We start from the raw sequence: 19,704 nt of genomic DNA, 5'->3' as shown, positions 1-19,704 counted from the left end.
CAGGGATGTTTTGGCTATTCTGGGTCTTTTGTTTTTCCATATAAAGTTGATTATTATCCTTTCAAGGTCAGTGAAGAATTGTGCTGGGATTTTATTGGGGATTACATTGATCTGTAGATTGCTTTTGGCAAGATTGCCATTTTTACTATGTTTATCCTACCTACCCAAGAGCATGGGAGATCTTTCCATTGTCTGGTATCTTCTTTAATTTCTTTCTTTAAAGACACGAAGTTCTTGCTATATAGGTCTTTCACTTGTTTGGTAAGTGTTACCCCCAATATACTTTATGTTATATGTGGCTATTATAAAGGGTGATGTTTCTCTGATTTTTTTTTTGTCAGCCCCTTTGTCATCTGTATATAGTAGGGCTACTGATTATTTTGAGTTTATCTTTTATCCTGCTAGTTTGCTGAAGGTGTTCATCAGCTGTAGGAGTTCCCTGGTAGAGATTTTTGGGTCGCTTATGTAAACTATCATATCACCTGCAAATAGTGAAAGTTTGACTTCTTCCTTTCCAATTTGTATCCCCTTTTGTTGTCTTATTGCTTCAGCTAGAACTTCAAGTACAATATTGAAAAGATATTGAGAGAAAGGGCAGCCTTCTCTTGTTCCTGATTTTAGAGGAATTGCCTCAAGTTTTGCTCCATTCAGATTGATGTTGGCTGTTGGTTTACTGTATATTGCTTTTATAATGTTTAAGGATGTTCCTGTTATCCCTGATCGCTCAAAGACTTTTTCAGCATCTAGTGAGATGATCATGTGGTTTTTCCTTTTCAGTTTGTTTATATGGTGGATCACACTGATAGATTTTCATATGTTGAAACACCCCTGCAACCCATGGATGAAACCTAATTGGCCATGGTGGATAATTTCTTGATGTATTCTTGGATTTGGTTTGCCAGTATTTTATTGAGTATTTTTGCATCGATGTTCATCAGCGATATTTGTCTCTAGTTTTTTTTTCTTAGTTGTGTCTTTGTGTGGCTTGGGTACCAAGGTGATTGTGACCTCATACAAAGAGTTTGGTAATGAACCTTCTGTTTCTATTGTATGGAACAATTTGAGGAGCATTGGTATTAGCTCTTCCTTGAATTTCTGGTAGAATTCTGCACTGAAGCCATCTGTCCCTGGGCTTTTTTTTTTTTTTTTTTTTTTTTTTGGTTGGGAAGCTTTTGATGACTGCTTCTATTTCATTAAAGGTTATAGGTCTATTTAAGTTGTTTTTCTGTTCTTGATATAATTTTGGTAAGTGATGGTTATCCAGAAATTTGTCCATTTCCTTTGAATTTTCAAATTTTGTGGAGTACAGGTTTTCAAAGTATGACCTAAAAATTGTCTGTATTTCCTCTGTGTCCATTGTTATGCCCCCCTTTTCATTTCTGTTTTTGTTAATTTACATGTTCTCTCTCTGCTTTTTTGGTTAGTTTGGATTAAGGTTTGTCTATCTTGTTGATTTTCTTGAAAAACCAACTCTTTGTTGCATCGCTTTTTTGTATTGTTTTCCTGGTTTCTACTTTATTGATTTCAGCCCTCAAATTGATTATTTCCTGGTGTCTACTCCTCCTGGGGGTGAGTTTGCTTTTTTTTTTTTGTTGTTGTTCTAAGGCTTTCAGTTGTGCTGTTGATTCTCTAATGTGACTATCCTCCGTTTTCTTCATGTGGGGACTTAGTGCAATGAACTTTCCTCATAGCACTGCTTTCAAGGTGTACCATAAGTTTGGGTATGTTGTGTCTTCATTCTCGTTGAACTTTTAGGATGTACTTAATTTTTTTCTTTATTTCTTCTTTGACCCAGGTATGGTGCAATTGTACATTGTGTAATTTCCATGAGTGATACAGGGAACTATTCCAATTTTTTTATATCTATTGATGTTTGTTATGTTTCCTAGTATGTGGTCAATTTTAGAGAAGTTTCCATGTGGAGCAGAGAAGAAGGTATATTTTGTGTTTGGATGGAATGTTCTATAGATGTCTGTTAAACCCAATTGACACATAACTTCTGCTAGTTCTTTTGTTTCTTTGTTAAGTTTCTGTCTGGTGGTACTGTCTACTTGTGAGAGTTGGGTGTTGAAGTCTCCCAACTATGAGTGTGTGGGGTTTTATTTGAGCTTTGAATTTTAGTAGTGTTTCTTTTACAAATGTGGGTGCCTTTGTATTTGTGGCATAGATGTTCAGAATTGAGACTTTTGCTGATGGATTTCTCCTGTGATAAATATGAAATGACCATCTTCATCTGTTTTGATTGATTTTGGTTTGAAGTCTAACTTGTTAGATATTAGGATAGCCACACCTGCTTGCTTCTTGGGTCCATTTGATTGGACTATCTTTTCCAAACCCTTTACCATGAGGTAATGTCTGTCTTTGAAGCTTAGATGTGTTTCTTGTATGCAGCAGAAGGATGGATTCTGCCTTTTTACCCATTTTTTTAGCCTGTGTCTTTTTATAGGCGACCATTGATTGTTAATGCTTGTTTGTTTTTGATTTGTTGTTGCTGGTGGTATTGTGAATATATTTGCCCTGCTTTACCCTTGTGTTCTGGTGAAGCGGGTTATCTATTGCCTATATCTTTGTGAGCGTAGTTAATTCCTTGGGTTGGAGTTTTCCTTCCAGAACTTTCTGTAGGGGCTGGATTTATAGATACATATTATGAAAATCTGGCTTTGTCATTAAATATTTTTTTCTCCATGTATAGTGATTGAGAGTTTTGCTGGGTATAGTAATCTGGGATGGCATCTATGGACTCTTAGTAAGAACATCTATCCAGGACCTTCTAGCCTTGAGATTTTCCATGGAGAAATCAGGTGTGATTCTGATAGGTCTACCTTTATATGTTGCCTGGCCTTTTTCCTTCGCTGCTCATAATATTCTTTCTTTATTCTGTATGTTAGGTGTTTTAATTATTATGTGTCGATTGGTCTTTTTTCTTTGGTCCAGACTATTTGGTGTTCGGTATGCTTCTCATACTTTCATGGGAATGTCCTTCTTCAGATTGGGAAAGTTTTCTGCAATGCTTTTGTGGAGAATATGTTTTTTACACCTTTGAGCTGGGCTTCTTCGCCTTCTTCTATGCCTATTAGTCTCAGGTTTGGCCTTTTCACGGTGTCCCAGATTTCCTGGATGTTTCATGTTAAGGATTTGATGGGTTTAAGATTTTCTTTGGTCGATGAATCTATTTCCTCTAGTTTATCTTCAGCACCTGAGATTCTCTCTTCCATCTCTTGAATTCTGTTGGTTATGCTTGCGTCTGTAGTTCCCGATCATTGGCCCAGTTTTTCTATTTCCAGTATTCCTTCAATGTGTGTTTTCTTTATTGTCTCTATTTCAGTTTTCAAGACTTGAACTGTTTCCTTCATCTGTTTAATTGTTTTTTTTTTTCTTGGCTTTCCTTACTTTCTTTAAGAGATTTCTTCATTACTTCAAATTTTTTGTTTGTTTTTTTCTTCCATTTCTTTAAGGGGTTTTCTCACATTGTCTTTGAAGGCCTCTATCATTTTTATGAAGATATTTTTTAAGTCATTCTCTTCTGCTTCATCTGCTTTGGGGTGTTCAGGTCTAGTTGGTGTAGAGTTCTTAAATTCTGGTGGTGTCATGCTTCTTTTGCTGTTGTTAGATGTTTCCTTGTATTGCTGTCTTCCCATCGCTTCTTCCAGTGGGTGCAGGTGGGATCTCTCTCTCTCTCTCTCTCTCTCTCTCTCTCTCTCTCTGCTGCTCTCCTGGTGGGCTTAGGTGGGTCAAAAGTTTGATGTCTGTAGCGCTGGGTGGTCCAAGCTCTCTAGGAGGTTTCTTCTCAGGCAGGGGCCTGGTGATGGGGATCAAAAGTCTAGTAGGCAGGGACTCAGGATGGTCAGGGGATAGGTGGATCTTTGGCCTGGGCCCAGAGCTCCAGCAGAGGACTGGCAGTGGGGGTCAGAGATCAGGCAGGCAGGATGGTCCAGCATGGATAGGAGGGTCTAGTGTGTTCAGAGCAGCTCCAGGAAGTTCCCCGAAGGATTGTTGGATTTTCCCTCTGTTCCAGTTCTCAACCAGAGCAGTAGGCCAGTGGGCTAGGTAGCTGACAGTGTGGGGGGAGGGCTGGATATTCATGGTGGGTAGGGGAGGTTGTGTATCAGAGCACCAGAAGCACTTTTACTCGAGACAGGACACAGAGGGGAGTGAGATTTGGGGCTAATCCAGGGAGTTTCCAGGGAAGGGTGTGTGGGTGGTATTCAACCTGAACTGGTCCCAGACTCACCTCTAGCAGAGGACCAACAGTGGGGCTCAGAGACCAGGCAGGTGACCACCCCCCCACACACTTCACTTTCTAATAAAAACTGTCCCTGGAATGTTTGTCCCCTGCCTTGGTCATCCTCGCCTGATATGGAATCTACCAAGATTCCCCTTGCATTTTATCATAACAGACAGAAAGAAACAGAGAATGGGGGATGGGCAGAGAGCACGAAGAAATCCTCATGGTCAACGTGCTGAGATAAAAAAGAATCCAGCAAAGCCTTTCCAAGGAAAACGGTGACTTCAAAAATCAAGTATTTAACCAAAATATGAGGATAATCTAAATGCACTGACGGATGAGTGTCAAGTGTGTGTGCACACTCACCAGTCTACTTTCCAGCCTTGAACAGAAGGGGACGCTGCAGTATGCAACAACACACAGTACTGTTAAGAAACTGCGGTGAAATAAACTGGCCACAGATATTTGTGACTTCACATATGGTATCTATGGATTTATAGTCATAGAGGACCATGTTGCCGCCAAATTCTGTCCAAGTAAGAGATAGGAAGATGATGAATGACAACATAAGCATGTTCTGGACACCACTGTGCCACAGTGTAGCTTTGGCCATCAATAATGGACTTTTGGATTAAAACTCTATGAAGGGTCTGGGGAGACAGCCACCTTACAGGTACGAGACCCTGAATTCACTGCCTAGAACTCATGGAAAGGGGACAGGCATGTGTTTGTAACCTCAACCCCAGAGGGGTGGAAAGGGCATGTCCCCTGGAGCCCACTGGCCAGTCAAACTGCCTTCCTGGGTGTATTCTATATCAGTGACAGGTTCTGTCTGCAGAGGAATGGTGGTCAGTGGCCTAGAAATGCAGCAGCTGATCTCTAGGCTCTGCTCATGTATGTAGACACATTCAAGTGCACCCCAACACACGTGAACCTGCACATGAGTACGCATATGTACAGACAATTAATAAAATCTCTGTTGAGCGGTAGATTTCATGTTAAGTGTTCTGGCGATGATGCAAATTAATTTATAGGGAGTGAAAAGAAAACAGCCCACTGCCTGCTGTAGCCTCCCACCAGGGAGTTAAACAGTTGCAAAGACGGACGCTTAGAAATACAAGTGGGGATGTGGCAAATGAAAATTTGACTTTTGGCATGAGCGAGGCAGTTGCAACTGACAGTTTTCCTTTTAATGTAAGATAACACTCTAGGGACACAAATTATCTGCAATAGAAATATGGATGTGTGCACCATTAAGCCTGGTTTGTTTTGACCTCGCCTGACAAAATAAACAGCTCTGTTGTGAATAAGCCTTTCCCAGATGGAGACGGAAAATGCATTAAAGTGAACAAGTTGCAGAGAAAAATTACAAATGGAGGCTTCCGGGGGCTACTTAACATTCAGAGCTTGAAAATAGCTGTTTTCAACTGTGCTTATCCCCAGTTGCCACCCCATCTTCACACTGTGCCCTATTCACCCCATCTTCACACCGCCCCCTCCCAGTCACCCATCTTCACACCGCCCCCTCCCAGTCCTCCATCTTCACACCGCCCCCTCCCAGTCCTCCATCTTCACACCGCCCCCTCCCAGTCCTCCATCTTCACACCGCCCCCTCCCAGTCCTCCATCTTCACACCGCCCCCTCCCAGTCCTCCATCTTCACACCGCCCCCTCCCAGTCCTCCATCTTCACACCACTCCATCACAAGATCACCACATCTTCACACCGCCTCATCCCTCATCACCCCATACTTGCAATGCCCCCTCTTCCAGTCTCTGTTCATTTTTTTCTCCTACACTTTCTGATTAAGGAAATGCTAGTTAATTTTATTTTCCACCAAATGCCCCCTGTTTTCTATTTACTTATTTTACTGGAATCAAGTCAGTTTTTAATATCCATACTTCCTGGCTCCTGGCTCTCAAAGACCATGGTGCTGTATGCTGAAGGCTATCAGCTCACCCAAGCGGGAACATCTGTTTGTGGACATTTGGGTCCACATAGGATGTTCTGTTTGTGCCCAGGCACATTGTAGTTAACCATGTTAGCCAGACTCAGGCTCTCTGAATCTAAGGAGAATCCTATTTACCAGTGACTGTCTATTACATTGTTTTACATTTTAATTATTGGCTGTTGTCTGTCAGACAGCCTTCCCCCTAATTAAGTAATAACAGATCAAACATTATTATTATTATTTTTTCATTAAGGATCCATCCTCTTCTTAGTCTTGTGGTTTGGAAGGTATGACAAGGCACTAAAGTAAGATTTCTGTTTACTCCTTTGCTTTATTATGGCATAACATTTAACCAGCTACTAACTAGTTCAGGGGTCCCAGTTTCATTAATGCCCTGAGAAAATGTCCTAACAAAAAGCAACTTAGGGAAGAAAGGGTGTTTTGGGGTTACAGGTTTCAGTTCATTATTGTGGAGAAGGTCAAGATTGGAATTTAAAATATCAAATCAAGAGCCAGTAGTAGACACCCAGTTTATCTATCTCCTGAGCAAACTGGGGGCAGGGGGTGAGGGGAGAGGGAGTTATTAGAAAGAGAAGGTGAGAAGAAGAGGGGGGAGGAGGACATGAGGGATCAGGAAGATTGAGTCAGGGGAAGAATAGAGGAGAACAAGAAAAGAGACCATAATAGAGGGAGCCATTATAGATTTAAAGAGAAACCTGGCCCTGGGGAAATGTCCAGAGACCTACAAGGATGACCCCAACTAACAATCTGAGCATAGTGGAGAGGCTACCTTAAATGCCCTTCCCTGATAATGAGATTGACAACCATCCTAGAGCCCTTATTTATTTATTTATTTATTTATTTATTTATTTATTTATTTATTAGAATTGCAGAACTGGGGGCCGGTGATGTCATTGAGCCTCTGTATCCACAGAGATCTAAGCTAACATTCTACAGGGAAGGTGTGGATGTAAGAGTTGATGCCCTTGCTTTGCCTGCCTCTCCTCCTCAAGACACTTTCTACATCTCAGTAAGGCAAACGTCTAGTCAGCTTGTGCTGTACAGCTGTGTTGTGGGAAGGACCATTACAAAGGTTTCTGAGGGACTGTATGTGACCCAGGGTATCGGCTGAATTCTCCTTTAGTTAAAGTGGGAAAGTTTCATTCTGACTTTTTCCTGAGGCTACTTCTATCTTGTAGAAAGCTTAGTGATGTGATAGTTTTGGAACAAAATATTTACACACATGTGTGTTTACACACATGTGTGTTTACACACATGCACAACACTCACACACATGCATGATTTGGTTCATATTATTTAAACAGTAAGTTAAAAATTTGCAGGATTAGCTTGCAGGCAGATAGGGGGCCCCAGGAGGGACTGGTCCACCTTGAATGTAAAGGTAATCTGTGAGCAGAATTCCCTCTTCCAGAATGGCTGATTCCTTAAGGCTGTCCACTGATGGAATGAGACCCAAGGGGATGGAGAGTGTATCCAGTTTGTGTTGCTATAAACGATCTCTTAGTTACAAAGTTTAGTTTTTATGTTACTCTTAAAGTCATCAGCCCATGGCCAACTGTTTCTACTGCACTGGGTGTCAGGTAAAGCCAAGTATCATGGTGACAGAGGAGGAACAGACAGAGACAGGACAAGGGCCGGAACACAGCCTTCAAAAGCATGGGCCAGTGAGTGACTGAATTCCTCCCGCTAAGTTCCCACTCTTAACATTTCGCCACCTTCTAAAAGGGCTGCCAGCTTAGAACCAAGCATCCAGCACACAGCTTTTGAGGAACAACAACATTCAAAGTGTGCAGGGAGTAATATCCCTCACTCAACATATATCCACTCAATTACTCACCTTAACTATAAAAATACCTTCGGAGAAACATCTGGTATAGAGTTTGCTCACACAGCTTGGTAAAGTGGTCTAGACAAGTTGATACAACATTAACCATCACAGTAAATATATTTAAAAAGTTACATTTCATACAAAGGAACAATATATGCTTATATTGTATATCTAGAACTGTATAGATAAACATTCTATGTATTGTATTATTTATATGTGCATGTATGCTATATGTCTATAGATATATTGAAATATGTATGGATATTTTCATATATATTATATATCTTATGTATTATATAGAGACAAGTCAGACATATATAAGAAGAACCTTTGCACTGGGTGTTGGTGGCCCACACCTTTAATTTCAGCACTCAGGAGGCAAAGGCAGGCAGATTTCCGTGAGTTCAAGACCAGCCTGGTCTTCAACAGCTAGTTCCAGGATAGGACAGCCTCCAAAACTAAAGAGAAACACTGTCTAGGAAAAAAAAAACCAAAAACAAAAAATCCATTACCAGACACCAAGTCTTCCAGGCCCTTGAGTGAAGATTAGATATCTCTGTAAGAAAGGTTTCTGTGTTTTTAAGATTCCCAGCTATGGTATTTTCAAGTTGAAGCCAAATGGATGAAGGTCATTTGAAATACAAAATTAAGCTCCAAACTGTAGTAGAAATTACTGGGTGGTGTCTCTTGGTGATGCTGATGTCCTCTCTCAAGTATGAACCTCTGAGTATGTAGGACTCAGTTGTTTATTAATGACTCAGTGCCCCTTATTTGCTAAATTTCTTATCTCACAGTGTCTTTCAGCCGTATGTAGCTTCAATTTCATGGTTTCGTCTATCGTGTCACTAGCTTTGACCCTCTTAACATATTCTTCTAAAAATCGGTGTCTTCTTTCTTAGTCTCTAAATCCTAACCATTGACTTGATAGCTTTCTAGGATTAATTTTAATTTCTATAATTGCTTTTACTGTCTTCACTTCTCGGTTTAAATATTTTAGGTCTAACCTCATATTTATTTTAATTTCTAATCTCCACCCTGCTCTTTCCTGAGCATCTCTCACTTGTATCTTTCATGCTACTCCCCACATATTTCTCCGTTCCTATTTCTAAGTGCATTTCAACTTCACTTGTGACAGGAAATGAGTCAGGAACTCTGGGGATAGAAATTTCAGCTTCAGTTGCAAAATAACAAAACATTTTTACCTTAACTTACCTCAATATACTTTCCGCTACCCCCATGACACAGGGATCTCCAACAAGTGGGGTAGCGTGCAACTCTCCTGCCTTTGCCCTCTTGGCCCTGACCTGGCTGAATTTGCTGAGCACTATCCCTTTGCAATTGCTCATATTTGCTGCCTTTTGATGGGTCCTTTGACCACTCAGCCAAGTGAACTAAGAAGAGATGTAAGGTCTCTCCCATCCTTAGATGAAGTAAGATGGATGTTTGTATCATGGACCATTCACTGGGACCACACATCACAGTCCTTGTGGCATCATAGGAATGGGTTAAGTGAGCCTGGAAGAAGAAATCCATTCCCATTTTTAGAATCCACATGTACTAAGAGTCCCAGAACTCATGATTCCAGTAAAGCAATGAAATCTGGAACTCTCGGCCAGTCTTTGAGTATAAGAACCTATGTTTGTCTTTTCTGACATAAAAGAAAATAAAGGAATACAGTAAGGAGGGCAATAGTGCCTTTGGACCGTTACTTAGAAGGGGTAGGAAGACAGCTCACTGGATAAAATGTGCATCCAAGGTTCAGAGCTCTAGGGTTTCTTTAAGGTGGGATGGGCATGGTAGCCTGGCATTAATATCAGTTCATGGGGAGAGGAGACAGAGACAAGAGATGCTGGGCAAGCTGGCCAGCTAATAGCAGAATCAGTGAGCTCTGCTCTGGGTTTGGTGAGAGACTTTGCCTCAATAGATTATGGATCACAATTAATGATGACACTAAGCACTAGCCTCTGATATATATATATATATATATATATATATATATATGTATGTATGTGTATATATATATATACATATATATATATATATATATATATATATGCACCCACACATATCCAAACACGTACAAAAGCACCACACACACACACACACACACACACGCACACAGAAAAGCCAAAAGATCTGTGTAAAATTTTAGAGGCAGTACCATGAAATAATTGGGAGTATGAACTCTTAACCCTGTGTGACAGGAGTCAGGGGTCAGGGAGCTCTGAGTACCTCTAGCTGCATGGCTATTTGTGTTTTTTAACTTCCTTTTTATTCATTCTTTGTGTTTTCCTCCACATCATGCATCTGAGTCCTATTCACTTGCAATGTCTGACCTTGCAACCTCCTCCCACAATAAAATAAAACTTAAGAGGAAAAATAGAGGAAAAAAAAAAAAAAGAAAAGAAAAAAGTGGGGAAGGAAAGCAGTCTTGTCACGGAAGCTGTAGTGTGACTCAGTGAGTCATGCAGTTTATCTTTCTATCTATGTATCCTTACTTGCACGTGTTCATTGCAAAGAGTCTCTGGTCTAGTTCGAGGCCTCTGGCTTCTGCTACACTATCCACGCTGGGCCCTCACGGGGACACCTCTTGGTTATCCTGCTGTTGCCCTGTGTCATGGTGATCCTGCAGCTTTGGGTCTGCAGAATTACCCCTCCACGTGCTCCAGCAGTTCATAGATGGGGTGAATGTTGTGGTAGGACAACCCATAACGCTGGTTCTGGGCCTGGGTATTTGCAGGTTTGGCCTGCCAGCCTCCCTCGTCCTCACCACCAGGGGGCGCTCTCCAGCATTCCCCTGGCTAGTTCATCCCTTGCAGAGATGAGCAAGGGGCAGAGCTGGTTCTCTGCTTTCATGTCCTGAGAGGTGCCTCTTCCAAGTCTACACCACCAGGGCCAGCTCTACTGTGTTGCCCAGGAGAGGTGTTGGGGTTACTCTCTTGAGTGCTGCAGCTGGTAAGATGCAGGGACAACTTTCCCACTCTTATGACCTAGGGCCAGCTCTCCCATCTGTCACAGGAGGAGATGGGGGGGGGGAGGGTATCTTTCCCTTGTCGGCACCACACATGCAGATGGGAGGAGGGAAGACCAGGTCTCCCATGCTTACTTTCTCTGGGACAGTTCACCTGCACCCCAGTCAGTAGGATGAGCTCTACTGTGCTGCCCAGGCAAGGGTCAGGGCCGACTTTCCAGGGCGCTTTACCTGGTAAGGGGGGCTCCCTTGTCTTCACCACCCCATGGCAGATGAGGGAATGTGTGGCTAGCCAACCCACTCTCACATCAGCAGGGCCAGCTCACCCGTGCGCCGCTATCAACAGTGAGCTCTGCTAACTTTGCTGAGTGTCGCAGCTGGTAAAGGAAGGGCCCGCTGGAGGGGGTAGAAGTGAGGGGTTAGGACATTTTCCCCTCATCCCTCACTATTATACCACAGATGAGGGAGGTGGTCCAGCTATGCCCCTCACATGCCCCCAGGGCTGGCTCACCCATGCCCCTGTCCATAGGGGCCGCTCTACTGTGGTGTCCAGGTGCAACCGGAAAGGGGGCGAGGCCAGCTCTGTACAGCGCTATCCGCACGGAGTTCTATAGTATCAGGATCCATGGACTCCAATACAGACATCAGCCGCATCAGGACCATGAACCCAGACATGGGCCCAGGCAGCAGCCCAGGCCCAGACATCACCATGAAGACACGAACCTCAGCCTGATCCCTTCTCCTAACTCTCTCTCTCTCTCTCTCTCATGCCACGGCTTTGTTCACACTAATAGTGCACACCCGCCTCTGTCTGTCTGTCTGTCTCTCCTTTCTCCCTCCACCCTCCATACAATACTTTCTTTCACCCTAATAGTGTGCATCTGCCTGGCTTCTCACGCGGGTCTTGTCCTATTTAGTCTGTCCTAGCACCAAGCAGGACCCACTTCTAAGAATCATAATTGTGCCCGGCTGCCTGGTGCCAGAGGTGCAGGGGTGGCTCGTGGGTGGCTTCTTCCTGACCAAGTCTAGTGACCTGGAGCAGAGCTGTGTTTGTCCTCCAAATCTGCCGGGCCTATGGCTTTTTTGTACTTAGCTTTGCTCCACTGTGTTTTAATACACTCATATATAAAGTGGGAATATTGACACAATTATTCTGAAGATAAAATGAGTCATAGTATGTAACAATGATTAACATGCCACTAATAAGCATGTAAATATGTCATCGAATTATTACAATTCTATAATTCACATATAACTACAAACTTAGGAGCCATCTCTACCTTTTGAAGAAATGCGGATTTTTTAAGCCAATGCTTTAAATTATTTTAAGATTTAATTGGAAAATAATTTGATTTCTCTTTAAAAAGCCTTTTACCAATCTGTAAAATATTATTGTGGCCTTTTATTTACTTGATTGTGTTATGAAGAGCTAGCTTAGGCTTGGGAAGTTTCACTCAGAGCCTGTGTATGAGCTTGTGCCAACACACACACACACACACACACACACACACAGAGTGAGTGTCATTAGATCAGCCTCCTCTGGAATATAAGTACTAACACAAAAGATATACACAGAGTTTGACTCCAGAACTTAATTTGCCTATGGATTTTCTAGTAATGGCTGAAAGTCCTTTAATGAGGAGTGCACACTGGGCTGCACCACACACATTTGTGTTAGGGGATAATGAGATTCATAAATAAGTAATCAAAGTAGTGATGGGTTATGAATTAATGTGTCCCATAAGCATGCTGGAATGCAGCTGTCCTCTGGGGAGTGACAGGCCAGGGTTGGGCCACTACTAGGATGTGATCTTCCTGGGACCACTAAACATGAAAGCAATAAGTAATACTTTAAAATAAGTTATTTGGGAACATTGTGCCGATCTTTCTAAAAAGAGAAAATTCCTCAAAAGGAGGAGTGGGGGAGTGCTGAGTCTTGCAAGCATGAGGACCTGAGTTTGACTCATGTAAGAAGCCAGGCCATGTGGGGTTTGTTCTCTCTTTTCACCCCCCTTTACCCCCTGCACAGGCCCATGCAGGCAACACCGAAGGGACTTAGAAAGTTTGTGAAGGTTCTGTCCCACAGCCCATTTACTACCAAATAAGCACACAGAGGCTTGTGTTAATTATAAACTGTTTGGTGTATTGCTCAGGCTTCTTACTGGCTAGCTCTCTTAGTTAATAACCCATAACTATTAATGTGTTTCTTGGCTTTCCAGAGAATGCCCATATGTCCTATCCTCCTAGTAGCTACATGGCATCTCTCTCCTGACTCTCTTTCTCTGTTCTTCCCCTTCCCAGAATTCTCCTCATCTGGCAGCCCACCTATACTTCCAGCCTGGCCATATCCTGCCTGTCCATTGGCCCAGACAGCTTTATTCACCAACCAATAAGAGAAACATATATTCACATCACACAGAAGGACATCCCCCATCATCTCCTCTTTTCTGTCTAAATACAAAGGAAGGTTTTAACTTTCACATAGTAAGAAATATATATATATATATATATATATATATATATATATATATATAGTTTTCAAACAAGAATTATAGTTACAATATTTAGTCCATTAACATTTGGCAAACTTTAAAGAAAATATTCTATCATCATTTAACTTATCTTTTATCATAACTAAGGGAAACCACAACCATAACTATTTGACTTAAACTCCATCAAAAACCCAGAAGGATAGTATATAAACTCTAGAATTGACAGAGACATCTCACAGCCTGGACAGTCACACAAAGTTTCTCTGTAATATTGGGGCACCCATCTTCAGCCTATAGGCCCAAAGCGTCTGGCAGACTTTTCTGTGAAGCAAGAACCTTGAAGCACCATCCTGTCCCTTGGCAACTCCAGCAGTCACTTTCCCTTGTAACCTGCTTGTCCAGCTTGGACAGTCTGCTCACTGTCAGCAGTTGAGGCCAGGACAGTTCTCTGCCCAATTGGCCAGTTTTGCCACATTGAAAGCAAACTCCATAGTGAGTTTCTTTGATGCCCATCTTCCTCTCTGATGGAATTGGTGTTGCCAGAAGCAGTTGTGTCTCACTGTCATGAAAAACCCCTAATGAACCATGTTAAATGGCATTTTCTGTAGGTCGTTGAAAGGTTTTGAAGAATACCTATCTGTTTGAATGTCTCTCTGTATATCTAGAAAGCCTAATTAACAGTACTATCTGTAATCTGTATTTAATTATACATTGCATTTTTAAATGAGCAGTATAAACTCAATACATAAACAAGACTAGAAACATACATATAACAAAATTGTCCTTAAATCTGTATCAATAAACCAAAATCTATACCAAGGATTTTATTTCCTTTAGAAAGAGATTGACTGTGATAATTAACCATTTATAACCAACCCTGCTTAAATAAAAACAAACATTTATAAACAATACTTGGGAATGTGGGCATAGTTCTTTCTAAAACTACTTCCCACTGTTTGGGGGCACTGTTAATACCTTGGGGATCCTGAGAAAAATCAGAACCCTGGCCAATTTCTGGCTGTAGTATTCTACGAGGTTGCACCATCTCAGCAGTATTGGATGTTGGATCAGCTGGGCCATTGCTTCAGGGGGTCTTGTTTGATCAAACTATATTAGTCTGGAAGGAATCCCACAGCTTTCATCTTCTGTGGAAACAAAAGCAAAACCTCTTTTCCAAAGTAACCTGTCCTTAGACTTAAAATTTAAAGTCAAGTCATTTTCAAAATATATTGGTTGGATTAGTCTAGCAGCATTTATACTCAAATGTCTTTTTAAAAGCTTTTGCTCCTTCCTCAGCAATCAAACAATTTAAAGACAACACAATAACATGCATTATCCAGACTCTGTGTATTTCCCACCTTTACATGGCTTTTGTTATTATTTCATTTGTTTGATTTTTATTTTTTTGATTTGTTGAGATGGGATTTCTCTGAGTAATTTTGGCTTTCCTTAAACTCACTCTGTAGATCAGGCTGGCCTTGAACTCACAGAGATAAGCCTGCCTCTGCCTCCCAAGTGCTCAGATTAAAGGCGTACGCCACCACATCCAGCTACTTTTATTTGTGTTTTAAGTACTTTTTATATCCATTTTTTTTAAAGAAAGAGATTGATGAGAAACATATATTCACACATACAGGAGGACATTACCCATCAAAAGTTATGTTTAGATATTTATTTACCTGTATGTGTCATTAGCAATAATTGTTAAAGAAGAGGAGGCCGTGAACTTGAGAAGGGGGAGGTAGGAGAGAGTAATGAAAGGACAGAATGGTGGAATTGTGTTGTATTCAAATAAAAATAAGCTAAGTGACCTGGGGATGGGGAGCCGGGCCTGGCGATTTGTATTTATAATCCCGGCCTTTGAAGCAGAGCCAGGCAGATCCCTGAAGCTCACTGGTCAGCCAGTGTAGCCTATGTGGTGAGTTTCAGGCTACAAAATCCCCTCAGAAAAACAAAACAAAACAAACAAACAGGAGGATACCTGAGTAGCACACCTCAGGCTGCTGTCTGTCACACACACACACACACACACACACACACACACACACACACACACACACGGGATTCGGTAGCTATAGGTGGTGGAAACAGTACCTTTCGAGAGTTTTAATGATGATTTTGCGCACAATGTTCTCTGATAATTTTCACTCCACTGTCTGTCCTCTGTTGCCCCTTCCCATTCTCACTGAACCTCTTCCCAATTTTTTTCTGAATGCACCTGAGATACGGACAGCCTCAAGACTGATGAAACTTGCCTGCAGGGTGTTGCCAACCACGGGGCGTGTGCCAACCTGAGCCTAGAGGCAGAGGTGGGAACATTTCTTTTTGAATGGTCCTTGGTTTTTGCCATGGCAACTGCACTTGGGCTTTGAGGACTGGAGCTAGAGAGTGAAGGGCAGTCTCATGCGTCATACCATCCCTGAACAACTGCTGGTGGGCGGCTTTGTGGAGTGAGCTAAAAGGAGTGCTCAGCGAATAGAGGGCTGCAATCAATTAACATTGACAGTGGGATGGATATTTCCAGACTCCATGGCTGTTGGCCCACTCAGCCTGGAGTTGCATTTGGGAAAGATGAGGAGTCCCATTCTTTCAGTTCTGAAATAAAACTCATGGGTCTGGATGCATTTTTTTGTCTATCAATTTGTATAATTGGAATGTCAGATTTTCAGTAGATTCTGTGTGTGTGTGTGTGTGTGTGTGTGTGTGTGTGTGTGTGTGTATGCACATCTGTGTTTTTGTTGGGGAAGGCAGAGGTATCATCTTTTTTTTTTTTTTTTTTTTTTTTTTTTTTAAAGCAGTGTCTCTCACTAAACCTAGTGATCACCAGCAGTTAGCTGGATAGCTGGACTGGATAGCCAGCAGAACCGAGGTTCCCCCCCTCCATTTCCATCTCTACACACTGGGATTACAGGATGCAGTATCATGCCCCGGTTTTTGTATGGGATGTGTGGAATCCGACTCAGGTCCTCCTCCTTGTTCAGCAAACACTTTACCCACCACAGCATCTCTCCAGCTGCGTTAAGCTTGTCTGCTGCAAATACCGTGACATATTCTGACCAGGGTAAAATCATAGTGCCAGGGGCACATGTTCAATCCTCTTTCACATCAACATCCCTGGTATACAATAAACACCCCATAATATTCCATTAATGCTGTATTTACTAACTGCCTATGGAGAACTTACTATGTGCTGGATACTATTCAGCAATAGACAAAGAGAGGCCTTAACAGGAGGGATGAAGACATGAGTTCTGTAAGTCTTATGGGGTCAGGGTACTAAGATCAAGAAGAGATGACAACCATAGGACCTGGAAGATGGGGGGATTTGGAGAAATACTTACTGAGAAATAGCTCCTAAGTTGAAATTGGAGTGTGGGTAGAAAAATTGCCAGCTAGAGACTGGGCACTTGGAAGAGCCTTTCAAGCCCGTGGCTCAGAATATGCAAAGATCAGTGGGGAGAGAAGGTTTTGTAGGTCAGGTACAGTGAGAGAAAGAAGGATGTCATAGCTCTGTGGATGGGGTAGGAAGGGATGGGCTGGGCTGAACTTGGACGCCACACTACAGTTACAGAACCCGGGGAGCCATAAACATCCAGTCAAGGGCTGAAAGTGGGCTGTGCTGTAGGGACTTTGATTGGGATGCTGGGAAGCAGATTGTTCAGTGGCTGCCCCTTCAGACAAAGTGTGAACTCCTAACTTGTGGGGGCTCACGCCCACTCCTTTGGGCTATAATTGGCGACAGCAGAGAGGAGTTGAAAGGCAAGATGCTAGCTCCTCCTGCTGTCTCAGATGACCCAGCTGCTGGTAAGAATGCCTCTGGCTGTCACTGGTCCCTGCCTTCCTTTGAATAACCCCAGGTAACACATTCTCTAGTTTCCTTTTCTGTACTGAAAACTGTCGAAAACAAGGGAGTCTAATTTTCTAACCTCCAGAGAAATACAGCCGTGAAGAGATGGGAGAAAATTGCCCCATCCTGTTAGCCCACAATGCCACCTTCACTAAAGTAGGAATCTGAGGGACACTTGGAGCACATGCCTCTGCCAGTTGGTCCAGCATTGACCGTCTTAGAACCTCCCACCTGAGCTGTTTTTATATGAAATGGGGAAATAGCATCCACGCCTAAGTCCCTGCACAGGGCTTGGCCTGTGTTTCATCAATGCAGCTTAATAGCATTGGTAGACTTTGTTAAATGAGCATTATGTTAATTGAATCAGCAAGAAGCTACTGGGATGCTAAATCACAATCATTTGTTCTTTGATCTAGACACAGGCTTTCTCGAATAAGTTGGTTAGAGAACAAGACTTTTGTTGCTCATGTTGCCAGCAGTGAGAAAAATCCATTTCTTTCCCCCAACCCAGTGATGGTTAAACACAACTTAATTGTCCTGATTACTCTGAGAGTTTTATTCTTGAGATTTGGCTCCATTTAGAGGGCTGAGCAGTTCTGGGGAACAGAATACAGCCAGCCTCAATCAATGTGGTTTGATGTCTCATTAACCAGTACCTTTCTGTCTCTTTTGACCTAAAAAGTAGTGCAGCTGCATTATAAAATGGTCTGACAACTCAGGGTCCATCTCCTGGGAAGGAAGACCCCTCTCAACTTGGGGCCTCCTGTTTTGTTGTGGTCAGTGATGTTAGCTATAAACTCTGTGATTTGGGTACCATCAGTTCCCCCTCTATCTGTGGAAGAAGCTGAAAGCACCTTTAGGCTCCTTTGTAAGAGAATTAATCCCACAGAGAGGCATACGAATGTATACAATTTGAACACAGCAAAAGTAAATATTTTTAAATAAGATTTTGCATGCTTTGTTTCGTTCCGGTTTAAAATCATTGTGTGTGTGTGTGTGTGTGTGTGTGTGTGTGTGTGTGTGTGTGTTGGGGGTTCCTCCTTTTCCCCCCCACAGTCCCTTGGCCATTGGGCCATGAGGGCAAAAAGGGCAGAAGTGACAAGCAGGGCTTTGTTTAGCCTGTGAGCATGACAAATATAGCCTGTGAGAGGTGAGACAGCTTAACTTTATTCCAGAGTGAGGGGGGATATGAAGGATTGGGCTGTGGCTGCCAACACCTAATTTGCATTTGGCGGTACACTCCTAACACAAGGATGGAGTACAATGTCTAGTTACCGTATATGGCAGCAGAGCCCTATCATATAGCTAACACACCTAACTACCATATGGGGCAGCGGAGGGAGGGTACTTGCCAGGCACTATATCAAAGATGTCCACTGAAATGAGTCAGGCATCCCATCGCAGGGACAGTCCCCAAGTAAGCTCAGGCTGAGCAGGAAGCCCTTGCTGGCCAGGGGAGTGGGGAGTCCTTCATACTGCCCTGAGCTCAGACATCGGAAGACGGCTGCAGTCTCTGACCAGCACGGCCTCTCAACAGGTGTGTGACATCTTCACACTCTGCCTCTGAAATACTTGCAAATACTTTTAGCTGGGTAATATACCCTCTTATGTGCACATAGACCCAAAAATCTGTGTGCCTCTTGTCTTTAGTGCCTCCTCCCTTCATATAACAAAAGCCAATGTGAAATGAAGTAAATGTAATACACAGATATGTTGGCGGTGTGGGGGGGGGGTTGTTCCGTGTGCTGTTTTAGGCAAGAACGTGCCAACTGAACAGTAAACCCGCACCTGTAATAATGAACAGGCACCAGAAAGAAGTCAGTAGTAATATTTTATTTTCAGCCTTATTTTGATTTTGGGGACAGGGGTTCAGTATACTTCCATATGTCCACGTCTCCATATAGCCCAGGATGGCCACTAATTCCCACTTGTCCTGCCCTAGCCTTTTCAGGGTTGCAATTACAGGCATAGACCACCGTGCCTTGCACCTTGCCCTTAGTAATCATTTCTAATTATAGGAGTGTGTGTTCTACAAGGGGGATTTCTACCTGTGTGTCTTTCTACGTGACAAGTAACTCCGGGGCTTCTTTCCCTGAAGCAAGTCATAAATATTTGAAAAAGGAAAGCTCCAGCAGTCAGATGAAAAGACAGACTTACAGCATCCCTGAGATCTGCTTTATTTAGCGTTAACCTCTGGATGTGTGGTATTTATGCCAACTCTACGGTCTCAGTGCAAAAGCACCTCATTCCACAGGCACTGAGAAGACAAGGTATGCCTGGAGCAACTCTGAGGGGCTCCCAATCTTCTAGAACTTATTCTCAGAATGAGTGCATGCCGCTGAATCTGCAGGTGTGTGGGGCTAGCTTTAT

Source organism: Phodopus roborovskii, unplaced genomic scaffold (assembly GCF_943737965.1).
Source record: "Phodopus roborovskii unplaced genomic scaffold, PHOROB, whole genome shotgun sequence".
NCBI lineage: Eukaryota > Metazoa > Chordata > Mammalia > Rodentia > Cricetidae > Phodopus > Phodopus roborovskii.
This window is presented reverse-complemented; position numbering follows the sequence as displayed.